Source organism: Coenobita brevimanus, chromosome 33 (assembly GCF_032717465.1).
Source record: "Coenobita brevimanus isolate Jiangsu-jjx chromosome 33, ASM3271746v2, whole genome shotgun sequence".
Lineage (NCBI taxonomy): Eukaryota > Metazoa > Arthropoda > Malacostraca > Decapoda > Coenobitidae > Coenobita > Coenobita brevimanus.
Window position 1 is genome coordinate 27,797,840 of NC_136986.1, and position 22,148 is coordinate 27,819,987.

Here is a 22,148-nt window from a genome sequence, read left to right on the forward strand (position 1 = left end):
GCAGAGTCACTGGGATGGTGTTGCTCATAATAAACTAAATGAAATCTTTCAGAGAGTGGTTGTGCTAGGGGTTCTCCCCTCCATGTCTCGGCGATAGGAGGTGGCTCTTGCTAGGCTTCGCATTGGACACTCTCAGCTTATACATGGGGTCCTCATGAGTGGTGAAACTCAACCGTACTGTGATGATTGCCTTGTTCACCTTACTGTACATCAGTTGCTGGTTGGGTGTCTGAGTTTGGGGGACCTACGTCAGAGATTCCTCCATAGGTTTTGAGAGGCAGATGGTGCCTACTGTCTCTCCTCGATGCTTGGTGGAGCCTCTAGCGATTTTACTGATGTTTTTAGTTTTCTTCAGGAGGAGGGCCTCCTTCCACTTTATGCGTAACTGATATTTTATCAACTATTCTTTTATTATTTTCAGTGTTTTTTTGTAATAACAGTTAGTTACTTTATTTTGAATATGCACATTTTATTTGCTGCATCTTTTGCTTGTTGTCCAGTGACATAATGACCCTGGCAGTTGCACTGCCAGATTTTAATACAATCATTCAGTTAACATTATTCTGTGCAGATTTGGGTGCTCCCATTTTCAATGAGGGGTACTCTCTACTACAGTGGTTCTTTACTAGGGGGTAATTACTTCCAAGAGGGTAATGTTGCTTTTCAAGGGGGTAATATTGGTAAAACATTGCTCGATGATTTTTCTTTTTCCTTCTTTATAAGACGATAACAAAGATTATCACGAGCTGGATCTGGCAACTTTCTGGATAAATCTTGGCAAATTATATATTTTATCATAGTAAGCCCACAAGATCCTGATGCCTTTTACAACTACATACTACTGTGGAGTGGGTTTTTCTGCTATGCAAAAGAAAAACAAATAAGTAAACTCAATGACTATGACATGCGATGAGTATTCCTTCTAGCTGAGCCACACATAGAAAAAAAATGATTAGAGAAAAAACTGTTTCACCTACCATACCAGAATTCTAACCAAGTTTATTTTTGAAAACACTTATGTAGTGGAAAACCACATACAGGCTTCTATCTGTAGCTTGTATAACCACCTGGAAAATACATTACCAGTACCGATATGTTTTTCTACTCTTTCTCCCGGTTGAAGTGGGATGGGGTACTAATAGTCTATCTTCGTGTGGCAAGGAGTATCGGTAGCAAATAGCTTAAGAACCACTGCTCTACTACCACTCGTGAAATAACAGCAGAAGCAGACTTGGTAGGTGATATGTAAGCACAAGACCTTCGGGGAATAGCGGCGTCTCTGGCATTTCTCCACACACACACACTCACATAAACTTATACAAAGAGGTGGCCGCTGGAGTTCCACGACGTGCTTCATCATGACATACACAAATCACACCCTGGGGGATGTCCCATGCATAGCACTAAGCGTCCTCCCAGACAATAATCGAGAAACAACACTGCTCCATACCCTCACAAAAGGAACTCATGCTCAGGTTTTCTCTTGCTATCATGCTACTCCATGCCAGTTAGGAGTCGCCTGCGCAATATGCTCAAAACTCACCACTGGGTGAGCCCAGCAGCAAGCTTCCAGTCATCACCAGATGTAGTGCAGTGCACCCCTCTTACGCTCTATATCTCAGAATTAATTGCCTAGTTCGTTTGTGATCTTGGCAGGCAAAGAAAAAAGAATTAAATCAGTGCAAGCGAATGGAAGTGAAAAAATGAAAATAAAATATTGGTGATACAAAGTGAAAAGGTGACAATTAATATGAGCCAATGTCTCTTATGTGCTATGCAATCTATCAATGTAATCACTCGGCCCTAGGATCCCATTACCATGCACATGCCTTGTATCAAACCAGCCACTGAAAAACTTACCTTTTATGCATGTTGTCCACTTAAGAAAAAAAAAAAAAAGTAAAAAGGGAGAACGCGGATTTTCAGTGAACATAGCAGATGAAATGTCCAGTGCAATACCTAGCCTGTGAGCTACAGTCCGTGATTCTCAGAGTATATGTTCCTGTCAAGCATTAAACTTTACAAAAAAGAAACTGTGTTGTTTTATTACTTCTTCCCATCCTTTTGGTATGCAGCTAACTAAATGCAAACCCTCAACTTTGTCATAACACCAGTTTTGAAAATGAATGTGAAAAGTCTCTTGTCAGGGGCGAGGGGGGTGTTCCATTTATCATCATTATCCACCCCACTTCACATCCTCCCCACAGGTGATCTGGCGTTATGAGGACGACTTGTCTTGCCAACACATTCGTTGGGCAAGCAAATGTCAGAGACGGGGTAAGGGGGTAAGAATATAGAAGGGATTGAACAAGCGTTTGCCGGTTTTGTCGATGTTTTGCAGGGATTTCTGCAAATTCAAGGGTAGCCTACAGCTCCCTGTTGCTTCCAGCAGAAGTGAAGAGAGATAACCCTACAGCTAACAATTTGCAAACATACCCCTTGGTATAATAGGCCTTTTTTCTTCGGCTTCAGAGTCAGTATTTATGTAAGTGACAGGATGTAGAAGTTATGGTATTCCTTATGTTACATAGCCTATGATTTCATCATCCTTTGTGTAATTTTAACGCACAGTATGCTGCATGTTTGATCACGAGCGTGTTCTGCCTCAGTCCCCCCCTTCTACCGTTATAGTAGAGTAAGTCGTCCTTTCTGTTGTTCAGAGCGGGATTGTCAGCTCTTTGTCCCCATGGCTTCATTTGCGAGTCCTTCTTACAAGTTGTATCAAGCTCTGCCGGCCCCTATATAATGAGCTCAGTCTCTACATTAATTGCCACTTAGATCTACTCCTCATTTTGTTCACATCTCTGTCCTCCCCTGTACAGTTATTGTTGTGAGTGGTCAGGAAGTCTCCAACCATCTAGTAGCTGTGTAATTTGAGTATAACTGTTGTCGCATTTTTTCTTGTGCTGTGTAGCACAGGGTTAATTCTTAGGCCTAGTGAGTTTTTTTTTGTGATTTATGTAAAGGTTCTTTTTGTCAGTCATTTTTGATAATATTTTGTATCTGTAATAATTTATCTTGCATTAACTGAGCATTACCCAGTGTATTTTCATTTTATCAGGGCTGACTTAGATAAATTTACTCTTGCTAATTTCGTGTTAATAGAGGCTATTGCAGTTAACAATATATTTAACCTGTTTTTTGCCATTACATTATCCTTATGAGTCCTGAATGTTTTGTTGTTAGTTTGAGCATTAAACTTGAACTTGTAATTTTACCTAACTCTTTTGTTTTGAACCTGGAACGTTACGGGACAGTAGTGATTTTTAGTATTCTCACTTAAAGTGTACATTATCTTTCTCTGTTCCGTAACATAAATTTGGCGACCTCTTATCAGGATATTCAGGATGTTATCATAAGGATATTGCTTGATATTTTGTGACCGTGATTTAATCATGATGTCTACTATTACTACACTTGATGAAGCCAAGGATTTTTTGTCAAATGTGCAAACAGTGTGTGAGGTAGAAAACAGAACAAAGAATGAACTTAAGCTTGTTGCTCAACAATTGGGAATTGCTGTTCGCTCTCATCATTCTAAAGATCAAATTGTTGACATGATTAATGAAAGCTTGTTTAATGTAACTCCTCCAAATAAGCAAACGCAGATTGAATTAGCTAAGTTACAGCTAGCCCTGCAGGAGGCTCAGGCTAAGGAGGTGGAGTCTCGTGTTAAGAAGGCTGAATTTCAAGCACGTGCTAAGGAGGCTGAGTCTCAGGCTCGTATTCAGGAGGCTGAATTTCAGGCAAATGCTAAGGAGGCGGAGTCTCAGGCTCGTATTCAGGAGGCACAGATACAGGCACAAATTGAACTTGCCAGGATTCAGGCAGACCATGAGTATCGCATGAAACAAGGTGGAACTGGATCATCTAGCTCTGATGATTTTGATGTGGCTAAAAATGTTAAACTTGTCCCTCCTTTTAATGAATCTGATTTAACAAAGTATTTTCAGTTGTTTGAGAGGGTAGCTACAGGTTTTAATTGGCCCAAAAGGTATTGGCCAGTACTCCTTCAAACTGTTCTCACCGGTAAAGCTCAAGTAACTTATGCATCTTTGCCTCAGGATCAATCTGATAATTATGATGTAGTTAAGAGCTTGATTCTTAAGGCCTATGAGCTTGTTCCTGAAGCCTATAGAGTAAAATTTAGGACAACTTATAAGCAAGATAAGCAATCCCATGTTGAGTATGCAAAAATCAAAGAAGATCTGTTAGAGCAGTGGTTAAATTCTAAGAATGTGGATTCTGATTTTGGTAAATTTAAGCAGATGATTTTGCTGGAGGACTTCAAAAGGTGTATTAGTAAAGATGTAAGCCTATATCTTGATGAGAGAAGAATAGATAATTTGTCTGATGCTGCAGTTTTAGCTGATGAATATGTTCTCACTCACAAGAGATATTCTAAAGAAAAAGGGAAAGCTGAGAGTAAGTACGTTGCCTCTACTCAGAGTACAGGTAACGGGAAAGAGAATAAAGATGATGTTTCAATCAATCATTTCCTGTGGCACCCTCGGGGATGCATAGGGCCTCGATGAACTCACACCACCACATCCTATCTTGTGCTAACTCCTCAAGATCTCCCCAACACTCATCTCCAGCTTCCCGTCTCATTGTCCTCACCCACGTCTCTTTTGGCCTTCCTCTACCTCTCCTACCAAGTGCCACCCACCCTGGTGTACCTCGTACTATTCCCTGTCTCCTATACACATGTCCTAGCCACTTCCATCGTGAGAATCTAACATATCCATCGATCGGCTGCACTCCCGTTATTTCTCTAATTCTACTATTTGGTATCCTTTCCCACCACTTAACTCCTAATATTCTTCTAAGTGCTTTATTTTCAAACACCAAGAATTTATTTTCCATAGTCACTGTGCTTTACCAAGACTCGTGTCCATAAATTAAGATACTCCTAACCATTACCTTATAAAGTTTGATTTTTGTATGCACAGAGAAATTGTTATTATTCCAAATATTTTTAAGCATTCCCATTGCCTGATTAGCCTTCTTTAACCTTTCCTCGAATTCAAAGTTCAAAGAACCATCCTTGGCTAAATAAGTACCTACTGTAAATATTTAAACCTATCAACTTGCTTTACAACCATACCTTCAATTACACATTCCTGCGCATTTTCCATATTCATATTGATTATTTCAGTTTTTCCACAATTAATAACCAAACCCACCTTGCGACCTTCACTCACCAAACAGTCCAACACTCTCTGCATCTCTTCTGGCCCATCACAAATCAAAACTATATCATCTGCATAATCTAAATCCAAAAGTTTCCTGTTCTCTCCCCAAAGTATACCTGCACCGGTTTCTGTTCCAACGCGTTTCATAATGTAATCAATGACCAATATAAATAGTAAAGGCGATAGAACACCACCTTGAATTACTCCGGACTTGACTTCAAACGAATCACTAAGACAACCATCAACCATCACTTTACAAAATGTGTCCTCATGCATGTTCATAATGACCCTCACAAACTCCTCTGGTATTCCATAATGTCTCATGATCTTCCCCATAGTCTCTCTCGAAACACTATCAAAAGCCTTTTCAAAATCAACAAAACAAAGACTTAACGGTACTCTCATTTCATTAACTTGCTGCATCAAATGCCTAACTATAAAGATCTGATCATTGCAACCACGTCCCTTTCTAAAACCAGCCTGTTCATCCCTCAGAATACCCTCAACCACCGGCTCCAACCTATTTAACAACACTCTACTGAAAACTTTCAAAGCTATCGGTGACAAAGAGATTCCCCTCCAATTACCACATTCACTCAGGTCTCCCTTTCTCAGGAAGTAAATACCAGCTTCACCTCTAGATTTCAGAAAAGTAAATGTACTTATTGTAGTAAGCTTGGTCATACTACGGAGAAATGTTTCAGGAGACAGCGTGATGTGAACAAAAAGGAGTCTTTAAATATTCAGTCAATTGGTCTAGTGTCCACTCTTGAGTTCCCAGAATTCTTTAACTGAGTTAACTGAACCTGCTTTGAGGGGTAACTTAAATTCTCAGGATGGAGCTCCTCTTTTGAGCAGTAACGTGGGTGACACTCTCAAGAGTTCATGTGCTAATTTCCTGTCTGATGGTTTTGTCAGTCCTCTAGACAGTAATGACAGGAAATCAGTTAAAATATATCGTGATACAGGTGCTTGCCAATCCCTTATGCTGACCAGTGTCCTAGGCTCTAATGTTAATTCCTCCGATGAAACTGTAATCTTACAAGGTGTAGGGAATAATTACTTCTCTGTCCCTCTGTGCAGAGTGAATTTAGAGTCTGGTTTTGTTAATGGTTCCGTTATGGTTGGGTTGGTTGAGACACTCCCAATGTCAGGTGTAACTTTCTTACTTGGAAATGATATTGGTGGAAGTCAAGTGTGTCCAGCTCCTCAGTTGTCTAGTGAGCCAGTGGCTGCGACCCAGGACTGTGATGTCCCTGATGTGTTCCCTGCGTGTGCTGTCACTAGGGCTAAGTCTAAAGTTACTGGTGATTTAGAGGATAATGATGATGATGATGTTATCCTAGCTGACACTTTTCTTGGTAATTTGAACCACTCACCAGATGAGGCAGTACCCCGCAGTGTTGATAATTTGTCTCGTCAAGAGGTGGTTGAGTTGCAGGTTGCTGATCCTGAGTTAAAAGGTCTAGCTAACTCTGCTTACAGTGAAGAAGAGTCAGCCGGTGCTTCTACTTGTTATTATGTAAAGTCAGGAGTACTTATGAGGAAGTGGAGACCCCCAACAGCATCAGCCGACTGTGAATGGGAGGTTGTACATCAAGTTGTCATCCCTCGTGTTTGTAGGCAGGATATCATTAGAGTGGCTCATGATTCCAGTTTGGCAGGACACCTTGGAGTGAGGAAGACTGTGGCACGCATTTTGAAACACTTCTACTGGCCAGGTATCTTCAGGGATGTTTCCTGGTATTGTAAGTCTTGTCACACCTGTCAAGTTGTGGGGAAGTGTAATCAGACCGAAAAGGTTGCACCTCTAGTTCACATTCCTCCTTTTGGGGCGCCATTCACCCGTGTGTTGGTGGATATTGTGGGCCCTCTTCCTAAGACTTCTTCAGGATTTTCTTATGTGTTGACCCTGATTGATATGGCTACTCGTTATCCTGAAGCCATTCCACTTAGAAATATCTCAGCAAAGAACGTAGTTAAGGAAATGCTAGGGTTCTTCACAAAGTTTGGTCTGCCCAAGGAGGTACAGTCAGACCGGGGAAGTAATTTCATGTCAATTGTTTTCAAGCAGTCTCTGAAAGAGTTGGGCATCTCCCAGATCACGTCTTCAGCTTACCATCCCCAGACCCAAGGAGCGTTGGAGAGATATCATCAAACACTCAAATCGATGCTCAAGAAATACTGTTTGGAACATCAGAAAGACTGGGATAAAGGTCTTCCATTTGTTGTATTTGCTGCAAGAGAATCTCCAAATGAATCACTGGGCTTCTCACCTTTTGAACTACTGTTTGGCCATGAAGTAAGAGGACCCCTTAAGCTACTCAAGGAATGCTGGCTGTCGGAGGAAGATGACGTCAACCTGCTGGAGTATGTGATGAAGTTCAAAGAACGGCTGTCCACTGCTTTACAACTGGCGTGAGAGAATTTAGGAGCTGCTCAGGAGAAGATGAAGACTTGGTATGATAAGAAGTCCAGGTTACGCCACTTTCAGCCAGGAGATCGGGTTTTGATTCTGCTACCAGTGCATGGGCAACCTCTTCAAGCCAAGTTTAGTGGTCCTTATTTCGCCACACCAGATCGTAGGAAGAACAAGCAACTATGTCACATCAACATGCTAAAGTTATATCACAGGCGGGACGAAAATAATCCAGTCTGCACTGTAGCTGTTCCACCCGAGTCTGCAAGTGAAGCTCTCCCATGCAGTATGAGCCTGAGTGATAGTTTGGGGAAGAATCCTGATATCATGAATGATCTCCAGACTAAGCTTTCTCATCTACCTCCCGAGGAAAGGCAGGAGTTTTCGGCATTACTGCAGGAGTACCCACAAGTGTTCCGTGCCACTCCAGGAAGAACCACTGTGTTGATGCATGATGTCGATGTTGGAGACGCAAAGCCAATTAAATTGCCTCCTTACCGTGTGAACCCAGTGAAAGTTCCTCTCATCCAGAAGGAGCTTGGCTACTTGTTGGACCACAAGATGATTGAGCCCTGTCAGAGCGAGTGGAGTTCTCCTGTCACTCTAGTCCCTAAGCCAGGTGGGTCACAGCGGCTTTGCATCGACTACAGACGTGTTAATCAGATAACCAAACAGACACGTACCCTCTCCCTCGTGTGGAAGATTGCATAGACAAGATTGGAAAGGCTAGGTACATAAGTAAGTTTGATTTGTTAAAGGGATACTGGCAAGTACCTATGACTGAACGTGCTAGGGAGATTTCATGTTTTGTAACACTAGGAAAGACTTTTGCATGTTCTGTAATACCATATGGTATGAAGAATGCACCAGCCACATTTCAGAAGCTCATGAATGTTGTAACAGAGGGTTTGGCAGGGTGTGTTGTTTATATTGATGATGTATCTTATTACAGTAAGAAGTTCACTCCACCTCAGAAGAACTACTAAACTATTGAGAAAGAGCTTTTGGCCTTGATTTTGGGTTTACAGCATTTTTCATTTTATTTGTGTTCTGGTTTTGACCCCATAGTCATTTATACCGATCATAACCCACTGAAATTCCTTAGTAAGTTTAAAGATAAAAATCAGAGATTGACAAGATGGAGTCTACTTCTTCAGGAGTATTCATTAGACATACAACATGTCAAGGGGAAAGAAAATGTTATTGCAGATTGCTTATCTAGACTTTAGACAGATTGTTTTAGAGTAATAAGAAATTTCCTTTGTAAATTTCTTTTTCTTTGTGGGGAGGTGTTACATAGCCTATGATTTCATCATCCTTTGTGTAATTTTAACGCACAGTATGCTGCATGTTTGATCACGAGCGTGTTCTGCCTCAGTCCCCCCCTTCTACCGTTATAGTAGAGTAAGTCGTCCTTTCTGTTGTTCAGAGCGGGATTGTCAGCTCTTTGTCCCCATGGCTTCGTTTGCACGTCCTTCTTACAAGTTGTATCAAGCTCTGCCGGCCCCTATATAATGAGCTCAGTCTCTACATTAATTGCCACTTAGATCTACTCCTCATTTTGTTCACATCTCTGTCCTCCCCTGTACAGTTATTGTTGTGAGTGGTCAGGAAGTCTCCAACCTTCTAGTAGCTGTGTAATTTGAGTATAACTGTTGTTGCATTTTTTCTTGTGCTGTGTAGGATAGGGTTAATTCTTAGGCCTAGTGAGGTTTTTTTGTGATTTATGTAAAGGTTCTTTTTGTCAGTCATTTTTGATAATAGTTTGTATCTGTAATAATTTATCTTGCATTAACTGAGCATTACCTAGTGTATTTTCATTTTATCAGGGCTGACTTAGATAAATTTACTCTTGCTAATTTCGTGTTAATAGAGGCTATTGCAGTTAACAATATATTTAACCTGTTTTTTGCCATTACATTATCCTTATGAGTCCTGAATGTTTTGTTGTTAGTTTGAGCATTAAACTTGAACTTGTAATTTTACCTAACTCTTTTGTTTTGAACCTGGAACGTTACGGGACAGTAGTGATTTTTAGTATTCTCACTTAAAGTGTACATTATCTTTCTCTGTTCCGTAACACTTAATAGACGTGCATTTCATGAATATGAACCATTACTTAAGATACAATAGCAGTACGTTATATACATTTGAAGGTCCTTTGAAATGTTTCTTATTACATTTCCAATGAGATATATATTTTTTACGAAGTGTGTGGTAGGTGGGCGTGGCCACCATCCATTTACTCCATGAAAAGTATCCTTCTGGTGACTCTACCCTCAGTCACAAGCAAAATGTTTTCTTCAAATCCAGGAATACATAGACCATGAGGGGTGGTAACTATTTAACCAAATCGACTCTTTCTGGTCTGTTGGGTTCTGAATCTTTAATTGGACAAGAACCATAAGGGGTTCAGTATGAGGATTGTTTCGGGATCATTGCTAAAACAATTCCACTCGGGCTTATCGGGCTTATCACCCTTGCCTTAAATGCCGGAACTTAGTATCCTGTCTTCAGACTCCTATCCATTGAAGGGGAAAGTAGTATTGCATGACAGATATATGAATTTTCTACATTGCTAAACGGCTGATTGCCCTCACAGATATTGGCCCTGAGGATGGTGAAGCTTGGTCTGCTCCTGATCACCTTCTTTGACGCTGCTCGTGTTGCACGGAGCTCTCTGCTTACACATTTTGCAGGTACAGTTGCTTAAAACACACACACACACACACATTCAGTGCACACATATACTTAAGTGTATATATGGCTCTTCTTCCATGATTTTCGAGTAATTTTCACTCAAGCATAAGTCGGTCTCACACTGTACCTTCTTGGCTCAACTAGCTCGTACCTAATTATCCCTTATGAACTTGTTCGTTAGATCATTTTCTTCCACTGGCCCTTTTCCTCAGGAGCTTTTTTCCTTCATGGCCCAGTTATCTGCCACTTGCCCAGACCATTTTTTTGCCACTAACCCATTTTCTTCGTGGTACTTATTTTTCCCCCTGACTTATGTTTCCCATATATCAGATCCCTCTCTGGACTAATTTTCACTATGGAATTACTTCACTTCATGACCTGTTTACTTCATGAACCTATTCCGTATCTGTGGAGACATTTTGTTTTACACAGGCATATTTTTCTGCATGGACTTTTCTTCCTTCATGGGTGAAATTCTTGAAGTAATTAAGTTTCCACAAGAGATCTATATTCCCATAGATCAATTTCCTTTCCACTGAATGATAGTAATGGTAATATTAATACTTATTATTATTAGTATTAGTATTAGTATTAGTATTACTATAATAATAATAATAATAATAATAATAATTATTATTATTATTATTATTATTACTGTTTGTGGGAAATATTTTCCCCCAGAGCAGTTGCGCTCTCTAAATTGATCATAGCTATCCCTGGTTAAAGGCAGAGGACGTAGAGACTGTTGTTAATTATTCAAGCGGTTTTAATAACCCAGAAACGACGTTCTCTTTAATAATTCTTGTTATTGGTAAATTAAATGCTACTGTATTTAACCCCTGAGGACAACTATGCATTGTAAATACATGTAATTATGTGGTATTTTCCACTGACCTAAGCTGCGTCTGCGCGATAGGTGACGTGGCAAGCAGGGAAAGATTCCCCTGTTAAGGCAGATGTGGAATTAAGATATTTACATAGTTAAAGGGAATAATTGGTCTAACTTTAATTTAAGTGGAACTAAGATTAATTTGTTAGATTTGCCCTGTACATATCATGATGTAATTTGACTGTATTTAGTACTGTAAATAACTAAAAGTTGGCAACCTACCATTCTATGAGGGAGGTAGAATTGCCGCGTTCATTCACTCTGTTCCTAGTCACTCTCAAGCTAGGTTGTACATACGCACCATAAGGACGCTTGCTTGCTCAAGCAATTACACTAAGCAGCCTCATCGTCATCGGTTATCGATCACTCCCTCTTTACCAGCTAAGTATCCTTTACGAATTGGCCAATTCAAGGGGGGTTTAGCTATGAGATAGAAGAGAAATAGTTATTGTAGGTGAGTTAAATTTAATTTACGTATCACCTAACTCTGAGACTTGTTTGATTTACTTAGACAACTTTAGGGAAGAGTAACGACCTACGAGTTGTGTAGCGAGATAATTCTTGCATAGCGGTGTCCCGGCAGGGATACCGACTTGGATACATTTAACATTTTTCACATTTTGGTGCCCAGAAAGAGGGCCCAGATTTGTTTACCAGAACTAATCAACATTTTTCACATTTTTGGTGCCCCGACCGAGTGAGGAAAACCGATGTGTGCCGAGGCGCTGAATGTGTTTAAAGTTGCTTTTGTGGGGCACAGTTTACTACCACGTTCGGTTGAAGTGGAAGACGTGGACGTACGTGTCTATAGAGCTCCGGGAGGAACGGCAAGCGCTTTCTCTGAAGATGAAAGGCTGAATGCCGTACTAGACTGGGAGCATGACCGTACGGTCCTTTTCCTTGGAGGAAATGATATCCATGAGGACGTGGAGGTCAATGAAGTTGTGGAGAATATTTTAGCAGTGGTAGGAGCCATAGAGGGCTCTTGTAAATCCTCAGTAGCCATAACCCTCCTCGAGCCAAGGAACCTGCCATATGGCTCTCCAGTTTGTTATGGAACATATAAATTAGTTAGCAGAGCTGTAAACCGGAAGTTGCAACGGGCCAGGAAGGGAAGGGATTTCATACATTTTATTGCCAAGCCCTTCCAAGCAATGTTGAAAGCTGATGGTATACATTGGAACCATCATGGTAGGGAAGCGGTTCTGCAGAAATTTATAAATTATGTACAACATAAGAAAGGAGAGTTCTTTGCTGTACAAGCTATAGGTGGGCCTATGGAGTATTGAGGTAATAAATTCTGACCTCGGGGAATATGGGTGTTTTGGCAATTGAGTGTGGGGATGAAATAAAACCCTAGAGGTTTAATAACCCTGGGGAATAGGTTGAAATTATAGACCTAATCCCTACACTCCTCAAAATTAAACTAAATAATTAGCTGAGCTGTAATGAATATTACGAAATTGGGAGAGGGGATAATTTGCACAATGAGGACTTAATCCCTACCCTCTTCAAAATTTAAAATAATCAAATCATTACTAAGTTGAGGTAAAATTGTGGTTGGAATTCATAATTAAATTATTAAATTAGAACTCCGTCAACATGTCTGTTTCTTTATTGCAAAGATCTTCTAGTAATAAGGCGGGATGGGTAACTAGAGCCATAAATGATTGTAACCAGTAGCTGGACCAAATACCTCTGTCCAAGGAGAGAATAAACAGTCTCCTAAATCTTCTGAAAGATCGATGGAGTATGTATGAAGAGAGTTACTTAACTATAGAAGCGGCTATAGTAAAGGCTGAGAATAAGGAACTCTTAGAGTCAGAAACTACGTAGTTTGAAAACCAATTAGAAGAATACTTAACTGTAGTAAAGACACTAGAGTCAGAATTAGCTGACACTGCCACGGAAACACAAGTTGTGGCACAGCAGAGTAGAGCTGTGTTACCACAAATAACGCTTCCGGAATTTGATGGAGAGCAGAACTGGAAATCTTTCTGGGATCAGTTCAAATATTTGGTACACGATAGAACAGATCTCCTAAAGTCACCAAACTTACTTATTTGTTAGGACAGGTCAAAGGAACACCATATCAACTGATAAAAGAATTACCAGTAGAAGAAAATAACTATGAAGTGGCTTTGACCATCCTTAGACAAATTTACGAAGACAGGGAACAAATTATAAATCATTTATTGCGGGCTCTAATAGAATTACCCACGCCTAGGCACGATTTTGATTCCTTGCAAAAATTTAGAATTGCACTAAGTTGTAATTTAAAGGCCTTAGGTACTTACGAAGATATTAAGACATCAGATTGGGTGCTTTCAAGAATTGTGTCCTTAAAGCTACCACCGAAAACCAAGGATGCTTTGTATGGTAGGTACCAGAAGGATAATTTCTCCTGTGAAGAGATAGAGGAAGGCTTGATGCAACTCTGTAAACATTTGCAAGGAACATTAAACACTACTGAGGTCAAACAGAAGACTGAAGTAAAGAAAAAACCCACTAACCAACTGAGAGGGAAAGTTAAGTCAGAGAAGACTAAGTATGTGCCTAAAGAAGAGATAGGTACTTTCCTTAGCTCCACAAAGGCCGAGGATAAAGTATTAAAGATAAGGAATAGACATGCTGAGGATATTAAGGAAATAATACCTTCCATGGTAAAAGACAGAAAAGTTTGTGTCTTTTGTGGTGAGCAACATTCCAGTGTATTTTGTCAACACTACCCTGATTATGCTTCTAGAGTAGGGAAGCTTCAGGAACTGGGGTGTTGTATAATCTGTATGAACTCCGAACATGCTGCCGCGGACTGTAAGACTAAATTAAATCTTTGCTTTAAATGCAAAAAAGATCATCATCATAGTGCTTTATGCCCTAGGATGAAAATTGAGGTTCCTAAACCTGCAAGCGTCAACATGACAATTGCAAAAGGGAATGCTCCATTAGTAATGCCAGCTGCAGTACCAATAGCAGATATGAAAGTATTGTTTGAGAATAGAAACCAATTGGTATGTACCCTGTTTGATACGGGTGCTCAGAAAACCTTCATTTCTGCAGACATTGTGGAGAAATTAAAGTTACCAGTTATCGGCAAGGTAAATCTAGCCATTACAGGATTCTTAACAACTAGGAAAGCTCAGTCTTTTGATTTAGTTAGACCTGTAATACAATTAGGCAGATATAAATGCCGTATAACAGCAGCTGTGCTTGATACTATGGAGACAAGTATATACATAAAGGGATTGAAGGAAACCTCTGATCATTTGCAAAGTTCAGGAATAAAGTTGGCTAAACGGAATGTGGAATCAGATACTGTGGGTCCCATAAAAATGATAATTGGACAGTTGTTCAAGAGTCCAGGAGGTAACCTTATTATGGGTCAGTTGCCTTTTCCAAAACAAGTTAAAGAAGAGAGAGGCCAAACTAGTAGACTCAGTCTTTGTTACCCCCACACAGTCATTGATGGTAGCTAGAATGGGTGCAGAATTAGAACCTACTCAGATAAATGACTTGTTGGATGAAAACATTGAACCTGTACACAAACTGTGGGACCTAGACAATGTAGGTATACACTCTGAGGAACCAACCCCTGAAGATAAGATAACTTTGGATCTGTATAATCAGTCTGTGGAATTTAAGGATGGACAGTATTGGGTAGGATTACCATGGAAACTAAACCACTCAGAGTTACCAACAAATTACCAAGCAGCTAAAGCTCAGTTAAATTCTCTTCTAAGAAAGATGAGAAATAAACCAGAACATCTGACCCTATATGATAATATTATAAAGGATCAATTGAAGAATAATTTTATAGAAGAGGTAGAATACCCTGTAAACCACAAGGAAGGACACTACTTACCACATCATGCTGTAAGCAAGGATTCAGTAACTACTCCCATAAGGATAGTATTCAACTGTAGTAGTAAGCGTCCAAGGGATCAGCTAGCTTGAACCTACTAGCTAGCTCTGGACCTACACTAACAGAGAAGTTAGGGAATGTGTTACTAAGATTTAGGGAGAAACCCTATGCTTACACAGCAGATATTAGTAAGGCTTTTCTCAGAATAGGACTGAGAGATGAGGATAGGAAATTTACAAAATTCCTCTGGCCTCATGATCCTCAAAATGAGGATAGTCCATTGAAAACTTACTGTTTCCGATCGGTGCTCTTTGGCTCTTGTGCTAGTCCTTTCCTACTTTGCAACACTTTAAAGCATCATTTTGAAAATGCCAAATGTCCAGAAATAGGGCAGGCTTTTTATATGGATAATTTGCAAGGTGTTGCTGATACAGAATCGGAAGTCTTGAAGGCTTATGAAGTAGCCAATTCCGAATGTGGGAAGGCAAATTTGCCGTTACAGAGCTGGAATACAAATTCACCGCTTTTGAGGAATAAAATACAAGAGGACTATCCAGATTTTGACATTCCCAAAACTCAAAATGTGTTAGGTCTTAACTGGGATACAACAGCTGATGTAATAAGTTTGAAACCAATTAAGTTCTCTGATGTCACTCTCACCAAGAGGTCCTTGTTAAGTCAGGTTTCCAAGCTATTTGACCCATTAGGGTTGGTCAGTCCTATAGTTATTAGGGGCAAATGTTTAGTACAGGAGGCTTGGTGAGAAAAGTTAGACTGGGACACTGAATTGGGTGAGACATATGTGGAACAATGGGAACAGATTAGAAAGGAGTTTGAAACTACATCAAGCATATGTATTCCCAGGAAAATAAACAGTAATGAGAAGTCGCACTTACACATATTTTGTGATGCTTCTCAAAGGGCCTATGGAGCAGTAGCTTATTGCGCAACAGGAGAGGATAGTAAGATTATTATGTCCAAAGCCAGAGTTGCGCCAATTAAAGAAAGAACCCTACCTCAAATGGAATTGGCTTCCATAGAAGTAGGAACTAAATTGGCCAGGTATATAACCACTACTATTGATACTCTGTTTGAGTACATTTACATATGGACTGACAGTGAGATTTGTCTTTACTGGATAGGGAAGGAAGACAGTAAAATTCCTTTCGTCCGTAATAGAGTGAAGACTATTAAAGAGCTGTCTTCCAAATTTAAATTCATGCATGTGTCCTCCAAACAAAATCCAGCTGATCTGCTCTCAAGAGGTTCGACCGTAAAGAGACTGATCAAAGATAACTTGTGGTTTAAAGGTCCTAAATGGTTACTCACTAAGGATTGGCCTGAACAGAAACAGTACAGTATTGCTGAGATTAGTGCAGTGAACTTGGATCCTGTAGTACCTGAGCCAGAAGTGATTGACATCAGCCGATTTTCATCAATAAGACAACTTCTAAATACTACTAAATTGGTTGTTGAATTTTTGAATAAGAAGGTGGGGTTTCAGAAATTAGATCCCCTAGAATACTGGCTGAAAAGAGTACAAAGAAATTCTTACGGGGAAATATATAAACTTTTAGGCCAAGACACTGGAAAAGGGAATAAGCTGATGAAGAATTTAGGCTTGTTCTTAGACGGAAAGGGTCTGATAAGATGTCGAGGCCGATTGGTAAAGGCTGACTTGCCCATCCAAACCAAGAGTGGGTGCTTTGTACAACTTATTATAAAGGAAGCCCATGATTCCACTCTCCATGGAGGTGTACCGCAGACCTTAGCCCAAATTCGGGAAAGGTACTGGATTCCTAAGGGTAGACAGGTTATTAAAAAATATCTCAAAAACTGCATCATTTGTAGGAGGTATGAGCAGAGACCTTTTAACTACCCTGGACCACCAGCCCTACCGAAGGAAAGGGTGTGCATAAGTCGGCCCTTCCATATAACAGGAGTGGACTACACAGGGGCTATAACTGTTACGGGTGAGGAAACTCCCCATAAAGTTTACATTTGTTTATTTACTTGTGCCTACACAAGGGCAGTCCATTTAGAATTAGCGGAAGACCTAAGCTCAGAGACATTCCTCAATGTCTTTCGCAGATTTGCCGCTAGAAGGTCTTGTCCTGGCAAGTTAATAAGCGACAACGGAACTAATTTCGTTGGAGCAGCTCCCTTACTGTTGAACATAATGAACGACCTGAAGGTTAAGTCGGCGCTGGGAATCAGAAATTGTATTTGGCAGTTCACAGCTCCAAGAGCTCCATGGCAAAATGGATTTACCGAAAGAATGATTGGTATTGTCAAGAACTGCCTGAGGAAAACATTACATAGAACTAAGATCACGAGAGAAGATTTAAGAACAGTAATAACTGAAATTGAAGCCAGGATTAATAATAGACCTCTGACTTATCAAGATGACACTAGCGACTCGCTAGAGGCCTTAACACCGGCTCACATGTTATATGGCAGGAAGCTCCATCCAATGCCTTGTGTGGATATCCAGGAAGAAGTTGATGATCCTAACATAGAAAATAATGATTTAGGACAACACCTTCGGGAGGGATATCAACGTCTGAAAAGGGTGCTGGATACATGGAATAGACATTGGAGCGAAGAGTATCTTTTGAGCCTACGCGAGAGGTTTTATGGAGCTCAAGCTGCCAGCAACAAATCAGTTATTAACATAGGAGATGTGGTCTTAGTGAAGACTGAACAGCCAAGATCCCAGTGGCCATTAGCTAAAGTGATCTCCACACACCCAGATTCTGAAGGGGTGCTGAGACTCGTAAAAATAAAATGCTGGGGACATACCAGTATAAAAACTATTGATAAACTGGTACCCCTTGAGTTAGCAGCCACTCCGGATTCAGAGAATGGTGAAGATCAAACAGGTCAAGAGGCGCGACCTAGTAGGGCCGCAGCACAGGGTTCTCGAGAACTATGGAGGGAACTCTTGGCTAAGGGTCATATTACATGATACAACGTATCATTTTCCGCCGGCCCCAAAACTGTGGGAAATATTTTCCCCCAGAGCAGTTACGCTCTCTAAATTGATCATAGCTATCCCTGGTTAAAGGCAGAGGACGTAGAGACTGTTGTTAATTATTCAAGCGGTTTTAATAACCCAGAAACGACGTTCTCTTTAATAATTCTTGTTATTGGTAAATTAAATGCTACTGTATTTAACCCCTGAGGACAACTATGCATTGTAAATACATGTAATTACTGTATGTGGTATTTTCCACTGACCTAAGCTGCGTCTGCGCGATAGGTGACGTGGCAAGCAGGGAAAGATTCCCCTGTTAAGGCAGATGTGGAATTAAGATATTTACATAGTTAAAGGGAATAATTGGTCTAACTTTAATTTAAGTGGAACTAAGATTAATTTGTTAGATTTGCCCTGTACATATCATGATGTAATTTGACTGTATTTAGTACTGTAAATAACTAAAAGTTGGCAACCTACCATTCTATGAGGGAGGTAGAATTGCCGCGTTCACTCACTCTGTTCCTATAGTCTGACAAATCTAAATGTAGGGTTGGTGGAGTCACCCCCTCCCTGCACTGTTGCCACGTTTCCGAGCTGACCTCTCCATCAGCGATGACCTTGACACTGTTTCCCTCTTGTGATCTCCGTTTTTCTAATACCCCCTATACCCCTGCCACCAACACCCCCTATACCCCTACCCCCAACAACACCCCCATCAACAACACCCGCTATACCTCCACCACCAACACCTCCTATAAATATAGACCCCCACCATCAACACCTGTATAATAATTAGCCGTTGATAATTGCTATACTTTTATTGAGAGCATACATTCTACCCTATTGCTCAAACTCCCTAATCTTACAATCCCATCTGTCTTAATCCTTCCCACTGCCTTCGTTCCTAAATCCCTTAATTGATCTATTTTTAACCTAAGTGTCCCCACACCTTTTAAACCATTTACCTCTCTGTCACTATTCTCCACCATATGTATCAACTTGTATTATATTGTGTATAGAACTTTCATACTGTATGCTGTACTACTGTATAATGTATAAGAATACCCACTGTTTAGTGGAAATAAAGTTATATTATTATTATTATTATTATTATTATTATTTCTCTCTCTCTCTCTCTCTCTCTCTCTCTCTCTCTCTCTCTCTCGATTTTGTTATGTGTCATCCATGGTTTTTTACTTTCATTTTTATGTATGGATTATAATTTTGACTTTATTTCCGCACCACCCTTGAGGTAAAAGTCACGGCGCGTTTTTTTTATAGAGGTTTCCCCAATAGGCCTAAATCCTGTAGGGGGTTGGTGACCTCCCATAGCGTACACACAAACACGTGTCGCGTGAGTGCTGCCACCCCAGAGCTGTTTGATATATTTATTTTAATTATGAAAGGATCGCCTCTTCCCACTTTTATCCCTTCAAATTTTCTTGCAATTATACTTGCTAAATTAATTAGCAATGTTAGAAGTGTTGGGGAAGTAAATAATAATTAGAATATTTTTAGAGCAACACTGCCAAATTTTTATGCCACGTTTCTCTATTATCGTATAATATAGTATGCAGAATAGTTTTATTCTTCCTTGATACATGTCAGCACTTTCATTACAGTTATATTAGTATGAGTTATGTTTATGTATCATTCCTACTACACAAACCACAGGCGTTATACATCGTAGGGTTAGGAAACATGGCAAGAGTGTAGGGAGGGGGTGACTCCACCCAAACCCTATGTTTAGATTTGTCAGACTATAGTCACTCTCAAGCTAGGTTGTACATACGCACCATAAGGACGCTTGCTTGCTCAAGCAATTACACTAAGCAGCCTCATCGTCATCGGTTATCGATCACTCCCTCTTTACTAGCTAAGTATCCTTTACGAATTGGCCAATTCAAGGGGGGATTAGCTATGAGATAGAAGAGAAATAGTTATTGTAGGTGAGTTAAATTTAATTTACGTATCACCTAACTCTGAGACATGTTTGATTTACTTAGACAACTTTAGGGAAGAGTAACGACCTACGAGTTGTGTAGCGAGAAAATTCTTGCATAGCGGTGTCCCGGCAGGGATACCGACTTGGGTACATTTAACATTTTTCACATTTTGGTGCCCAGAAAGAGGGCCCAGATTTGTTTACCAGAACTAATCAACATTTTTCACACTGTTATTACTATAATAATAATTATTATTATTATTATTATTATTATTACTATTATTATTATTATTATTATTATAAAGAATAATAATATTAATAAGAATGGGTATATTATAATGTGGCAGGGGTAAACCAGCTCTGCTGGGGGGTCCTGCTGCGGTTGTCACTGATTGCACTGCGCAGCTGACCCTCATGCGCTGTGGTGTGGTGAGGATCTGTCCCTTCTCCCCTTTGGGGCTAAGATGCGAATGAATGTGTTAGATTGGATGAGCAAACTAGGAGTGTGTCGTCCTGTCTCGGCTACCTCCCTTTCCTTGGGGGAAGCATCCTAGGTATATAGATAGATAGATAGGACACCGCAAAACTGTCCAAGGAATATTCTGATAAAGAAAAACTTCCCACAGTCTTTACATACTAGAAGCCGTACTATAAAGGGATGTTGAAGTCAAGATCCCTAATATTGTACATGTCACCTTAGGCATCATAGTCTATTAGTCGACCAAGTTTGGTGGCTGTAGATTTAATCCTTCATGGAATATTAGGTGACATGCGGAATATAGGGAAAAGCTCCTTTTTTTTTTTTCTTTTTTTTTTTTTATCCCAGCCGATGTCAGAGAATAATCAACCAATTAGCACCATATTTCTTTCTGCACTGCGTCTGCCTTCAGTCTATGTTGCAGCTTCCTAGCTTAAGTGGTTCTTGAGACAGGATGGCTGAATCACTTTTTTGGTTTCGGGGTAACATCCGGAAAGCTGGTTGCTTGACGGATTGCCACCGCTTTTGGCCAAAGTAAGTGGACAGCTGTTTGACTAAGTTGACCAAGTTACAAGGCTCGAGGCTAAATATGCTTTGAAGTATCGCTTTTCTACTAGAGTAATAATATTGTTAGTAATAATCACTAGAAAAATAAAACTTCCCACAGGGATATGGAGTGTTTTGATAAAAATCATTTGCCACCGAGATCTATCTTTAGTCTTTTATAGACTTACGTTGGCATTTGGGCCAGATTTCCCCAAGAGCCTGTTACTTCATGGGTCAATTCCAGCGATGGATCATTAATTTTATCCATGATCCTCTTCTCGACTGGACCAAAGTTAACCTACATATATATATACTGTATGTATATATATATATATATATATATATATATATATATATATTGTGTATATGTATGTGTGTGTGTGTGTGTGCTGAGTTAAAGACGACAGCATTTTTGTGGTTGTTAATCTTCTTTCTAATATTTTTCAGTTTTCGTCACTAATAATCTTCCGTCGTGGGAGTGAGTGAAAACTAACTTTCCAAAGTTGTTCACTTTTATTTGACGTTTCGTCTATAGAGAGACATTATCAGGAATGGAAAGTCCATAATCACATCTGGGAATGAAATATGTTTAGAAAGATACGTCTGAAGAAAATGAATACCTAATTTATAGGTACTGTACATCAAAATAATTTAAATATAACTAAATATTATTTTTCTATATTTTTTGTACAACGGAGTACGCAAAAGGAAAGGCACATTCTATATATGCATCCTGCTTAAGTAGCTAGAATATCGAATATGTTTGTTTCTCAGAAAAAATGTACAAAAACTTTTTAAATATACTTTTTCTTAACCTACAGGAAAGCATATGTACGGAAGGAATAATATATATTATTTATACATACACTGATCTCTGCAATATAACTATTCGATATTTCAGGCTAATAAAATTCTTATAAATACTAAAATACTATGCATTTACCTAACTTATACAGGAAATATGCATCAAACCAGTACAAATGACGCCTTGTGTACTACATACTGATATTCTATAGTAGCCGCAGCGAGAAATGAACGCTGTGGTGGGGCAGCCGGTCATCCGGGGATTCCCCCACTGTAGCCATATCCACATGTCACCGACCATAGAGGTAGGATGTCACCGACCATCGGCCA